This window comes from Schistocerca serialis, chromosome 8 (assembly GCF_023864345.2).
Source record: "Schistocerca serialis cubense isolate TAMUIC-IGC-003099 chromosome 8, iqSchSeri2.2, whole genome shotgun sequence".
Classification (NCBI taxonomy): domain Eukaryota; kingdom Metazoa; phylum Arthropoda; class Insecta; order Orthoptera; family Acrididae; genus Schistocerca; species Schistocerca serialis.
In genome coordinates, this window is record NC_064645.1 from 470,015,250 (window position 1) to 470,021,033 (window position 5,784).

The window sequence follows — 5,784 nt, forward strand, 5'->3', positions numbered from 1 at the left end:
GAGGCGTATAATGCGTAATTCATGACAGCAGTCAGAACTGTATCCTGATCGTACCAGTGCAAATGCCGGAAAGACTGAGGATAGAAGACTAATAATTCGGACGTCGTCATTGACAAATGATACACGAAATTCAGTCTGTGACGCAGTACAAAAATTGTAGCAGCTTCTGTGTTGCAAAGATTAATTACCGACTAAAACGCATTAATTGCTCAAGAAAAATAGTAAGTTAATAGTAAGGAGGTACCTTAGAATATTATTCCGTAAGACATCAGCAACGAAAATATGCAAAACTGGTTTCAGTATTCCCAAATTTGGCCACTATTTTTGTGGTAGCAGTAGCCGAACCTAAACGTTTTAGCAGATTTACTATATGGCTTTCCAAGTTGAAATTGTCATCAGTGTGCAAACCTAAAACCCTACTACTTTCTATCCTGTATATTATTTCGTTTTGGTATTCTAGTTTGAGAGGAGGTGGGATATTTTTGACAGCACAAAACTGGATGAGCTGTGTTTTTTTAAACATTAAAGCTATCTCATTTGTGCAATAACCAGTCAGTAACTTTCACAGAAACGTCATTTACCATTTTCTCTATTGACTGTTCTTTTCTCGGCTTCACTAAAATCACATGTTAACAGAACTAATTCTGCCCCATTTTCGAAATAAATGGCAGATCCTTACCAAAAAGCAAAAACAGTACTGGGTCAATGATCGAAGCCTGTAGGAGTCCCACTGTAATTTGTCGCCGTGAAGATGATGCGTCTCTCTTAGGACGAGTGGCGTTCGGTAAGTAATGCAACACATTTTTCTTTTAAAGCAGATTGGTTTTATTCGGATTCCAATACACCATATTATTCTCCACTCTTTTGGCTGCAAAACCCTATTTTGCAACATAATCTCCGTTCAATGCGACGGCCTTACACCACGATACTGGGAGGGTCTGTTTGCCCTCGTGGTACCACTCTACTTTCTCTGCCTCGTGATGACTGGGTGTTGTGTGATGTCCTTAGGTTAGTTAGGTTTAAGTAGTTCTAAGTTCTAGGGGACTGATGACCATAGATGTTAAATCCCATAGTGCTCAGAGCCATTTTTTGGTACCACTCTAAGGTCGACATCGTAGAACGTCTTGCTGCACCAATAACTTCTACATCTACATCTACATCTATACTCCGCAAGCCACCTGACGGTGTGTGGCGGAGGGTACCTTGAGTACCTCTATCGGTTCTCCCTTCTGTTCCATTCTCGTATTGTTCGTGGAAAGAAGGATTGTCGGTATGCCTTTGTGTGGGCTCTAATCTCTCTGATTTTATCCTCATGGTCTCTTCGCGAGATATACGTAGGAGGGAGCAATATACTGCTTGACTCTTCGGTGAAGGTATGTTCTCGAAACTTTGACAAAAGCCCGTACCGAGCTACTGAGCGTCTCTCCTGCAGAGTCTTCCACTGGAGTTTATCTATCATCTCCGTAACGCTTTCGCGATTACTAAATGATCCTGTAACGAAGCGCGCTGCTCTCCGTTGGATCTTCTCTATATCTTCTATCAACCCTATCTGGAACGGATCCCACACTGCTGAGCAGTATTCAAGCAGTGGGCGAACAAGCGTACTGTAACCTACTTCCTTTGTTTTCGGATTGCATTTCCTTAGGATTCTTCCAATGAATCTCAGTCTGGCATCTGCTTTACCGACGATCATTCCATTTTAAATCACTCCTAATGCGTACTCCCAGATAATTTATGGTATTAACTGCTTCCAGTTGCTGACCTGTTATTTTGTAGCTAAATGATAAAGGATCTATCTTTCTGTGTATTCGCAGCACATTACACTTGTCCACATTGAGATTCAATTGCCATTCCCTGCACCATGCGTCAATTCGCTGCAGATCCTCCTGCATTTCAGTACAATTTTCCATTGTTACAACCTCTCGATACACCACAGCATCATCCGCAAAAAGCCTCAGCGAACTTCCGATGTCATCCACAAGGTCATTTATGTATATTGTGAATAGCAACGGTCCTATGACACTCCCTTGCGGCACACCTGAAATCACTCTTACTTCGGAAGACTTCTCTCCATTGAGAATGACATGCTGCGTCCTGTTACCTAGGAACTCCTCAATCCAATCACACAATTGGTCTGATAGTCCATATGCTCTTACTTTGTTCATTAAACGACTGTGGGGAACTGTATCGAACGCCTTGCGGAAGTCAAGAAACACGGCATCTACCTGGGAACCCGTATCTATGGCCCTCTGAGTCTCGTGGACGAATAGCGCGAGCTGGGTTTCACATGACCGTCTTTTTCGAAACCCATGCTGATTCCTACAGAGTAGATTTCTAGTCTCCAGAAAAGTCATTATACTCGAACACAATACGTGTTCCAAAATTCTACAACTGATAGACGTTAGAGATATAGGTCTATAGTTCTGCACATCTGCTCGACGTCCCTTCTTGAAAACGGGGATGACCTGTGCCCTTTTCCAATCCTTTGGAACGCTACGCTCTTCTAGAGACCTACGGTACACCGCTGCAAGAAGGGGGGCAAGTTCCTTCGCGTACTCTGTGTAAAATTGAACTGGTATCCCATCAGGTCCAGAGGCCTTTCCTGTTTTGAGCGATTTTAATTGTTTCTCTATCCCTCTGTCGTCTATTTCGATATCTACCATTTTGTCATCTGTGCGACAATCTAGAGAAGGAACTACAGTGCAATCTTCCTCTGTGAAACAACTTTGGAAAAAGACATTTAGTATTTCGGCCTTTAGTCTGTCATCCTCTGTTTCAGTACCATTTTGGTCACAGAGTGTCTGGACATTTTGTTTTGATCCACCTACCGCTTTGACATAAGACCAAAATTTCTTAGGATTTTCTGCCAAGTCAGTACATAGAACTTTACTTTCGAATTCATTGAACGCCTCTCGCATAGCCCTCCTCACACTACATTTCGCTTTGCGTAATTTTTGTTTGTCTGCAAGGCTTTGGCTATGTTTATGTTTGCTGTGAAGTTCCCTTTGCTTCCGCAGCAGTTTTCTAACTCGGTTGTTGTACCACGGTGGCTCTTTTCCATCTCTTACGATCTTGCTTGGCACATACTCATCTAACGCATTATGTACGACGGTTTTGAACTTTGTCCACTGATCCTCAACACTATCTGTACTTGAGACAAAACTTTTGTGTTGAGCCAACAGGTACTCTGAAATCTGCTTTTTGTCACTTTTTCTAAACAGAAAAATCTTCCTACCCTTTTTAATATTCCTATTCACGGCTGAAATCATCGATGCCGTAACCGCTTTATGATCGCTGATTCCCTGTTCTGCGTTAACTTTTTCAAATAGTTCGGGTCTGTTAGTCACCAGAAGGTCTAATATGTTATCGCCACGAGTCGGTTCTCTGTTTAACTGGTCAAAGTAGTTATCAGATAAAGCACTTAAAAAAATTTCACTGGATTCTTTGTCCCTGCCACCCGTTATGAACGTCTGAGTCTCCCAGTCTATATCCGGCAAATTAAAATCTCCACCCAGAACTATAACATGGTGGGGAAATCTACTCGAAATATTTTCCAAATTATCCTTCAGGTGCTCAGCCACAACAGCTGCTGAGCCAGGGGGCCTATAGAGACATCAAATTACCATGTCTGAGCCTGCTTTAACCGTGACCTTCACCCAAATCATTTCATATTTCGGATCTCCGTCAATTTCCTTCGATACTATTGCACTTCTTATCGCTGTAAACACGCCTCCCCCTTCACTGTCCAGCCTGTCTCTGCGGTATACATTCCAATCTGAGTTTAGGATTTCATTACTATTTACATCTGGTTTCAGCCAACTTTCTGCCCCTAGTACTATATGGGCGTTGTGACCGTTTATTAATGAGAGCAGTTCTGGGACCTTTCTGTAGACGCTCCTGCAGTTTACTATTAGCACATTAATATTGTTATTCCCTGTTGCATTTTGCCTACTCCTACCTTGCTGCGTCTCAGGAGGCGTCTTGTCGGGCCTAACCTAAAAAAAACCCATGTGCACTCCACACGTACTCCGCTACCCTTGTAGCCGTTTCCGGCGTGTAGTGCACGCCTGACATATTCAGGGGGACCCTACATTTCTCCACCCGATAGCGGAGGTCGAGAAATTTGCACCCCAGATCTCCCCATTATTCACGTACTCCTTCCCGTGGAGTGCATCCTTTATTGAACCAATCAGATGGAAGTTGCAAAGTGGGAGATTTGGGCTGTAGGATGGATGAGGAATAGCAACCCAATGAAGTTTTGCGAGCTCCACACGGACGCGCAGACTGGTGTGAGGCCCTGCATTGTCGTGGGGAAGGAGAAGTTCGTCTGCATCCATCGATCACCTCGAACGAGAGTTCCCGCACGTTCCAACATTGCAAGAGCCGCATTTGTGTGCGGCCGGCCGGCACACCGGAGGTGGGACAGATCTGCGCTACCTCGTTGGGATCTTGACAGACGCCTCGCCCAACGACTCCCCGTGGTTTTGTTCACTACCAGGTCTCCCTAGACATTCTGCAAGGGCCTATGGATATATGCGATGCTCCGCCGGTTTTCCGCCAAAAGAAACTCAGTGACAGCTCTCTGCTTGTAACGCATGTCTGTTAACACAAGCCATTTTGAAGGCTACGTATAGATCCGCCACCTATCGGAACTTCATAAGACTCAAGGAGCTGAAGCTGGAATATTCCACGATGTCATGCAACAAATTCCGCATCTTTTCAACCGAAATTGATCGAGTAAAAAATGTGTTTTCATTACTTGTTAAACGTCCCTCGCATTCGTCGGACAGCTCAGGATAACTCTCTACATTCTATGTGATCTAAGGCTTCCCGGCGAATGTGCTGTATCCAAAGTTCTCGGGTGTCCAGCCGGATCCGATCGTCGAAGTTCCACGATATTTCGGCGAATAACTATTCCGCCATCATTAGTTGATGCTGATGGAATGATCTGACATAAATACCACGGACACAGCGCAGACAGATCATTCCATCAGCACCACCTGATGATGGCGGAATAGTTATTCGCCGAAATATCGTGGAACTTCGACGATGGGATCCGGCTGGACACCCGAGAACCTTGGATATCTCTACATTCTGTTTCTTATACAAAAATTAAACCAGAAATGTGCCGAACTAAGTATTCCACGAAAACTTAACTTCTCTAATACAATCTGACACAATCAAATTCGTTCTACAAGTCACAAAAAACCCAAATGGTGATATTTTATCATGTAAAGATTTTATTTTATGCTCGATAAATGTATAAATAGCTGAGTGAGTAGAGTAGCCCTTTTGATTATCCAAACTAAGAATCCCATTACCACGGGTGAGACCTACGCTGGAATACAGGAAGTAGGTCCAATTGGATGTAGGCTGCAGTAGTTATGCGGAGATGAAAAGGCATGCACAGTATAGACTAACTAAGGGAGCTGCATCAAACCAGTATAGGCCTGAAGATCACAAAAACATAACAGTAACATACTGAAACTTCCTGGCAGATTAAAACTGTGTGCCCGACCGAGACTCGAACTCGGGACCTTTGCCTTTCGCGGGCAAGCGCTCTACCAACTGAGCTACCGAAGCACGACTCACGCCCGGTACTCACAGCTTTACTTCTGCCAGTACCTCGTCTCCTACCTTCCAAACTTTACAGAAGCTCTCCTGCGAACCTTGCAGAACTAGCACTCCTGAAAGAAAGGATATTGCGGAGACATGGCTTAGCCACAGCCTGGGGGATGTTTCCAGAATGAGATTTTCACTCTGCAGCGGAGTGTGCGCTGATAT

General features: G+C 44.1%; 1 non-coding gene across 1 annotated transcript; it reads right to left on the reverse strand.

Annotated features, from left to right (window-relative positions):
* Window positions 1–5,509: 5,509 nt before the first annotated feature.
* Trnas-cga (transfer RNA serine (anticodon CGA)) lies at window positions 5,510–5,584 on the reverse strand. Its single transcript has one exon. It is a non-coding gene; the product is annotated as a tRNA-Ser (tRNA).
* Window positions 5,585–5,784: the final 200 nt, after the last annotated feature.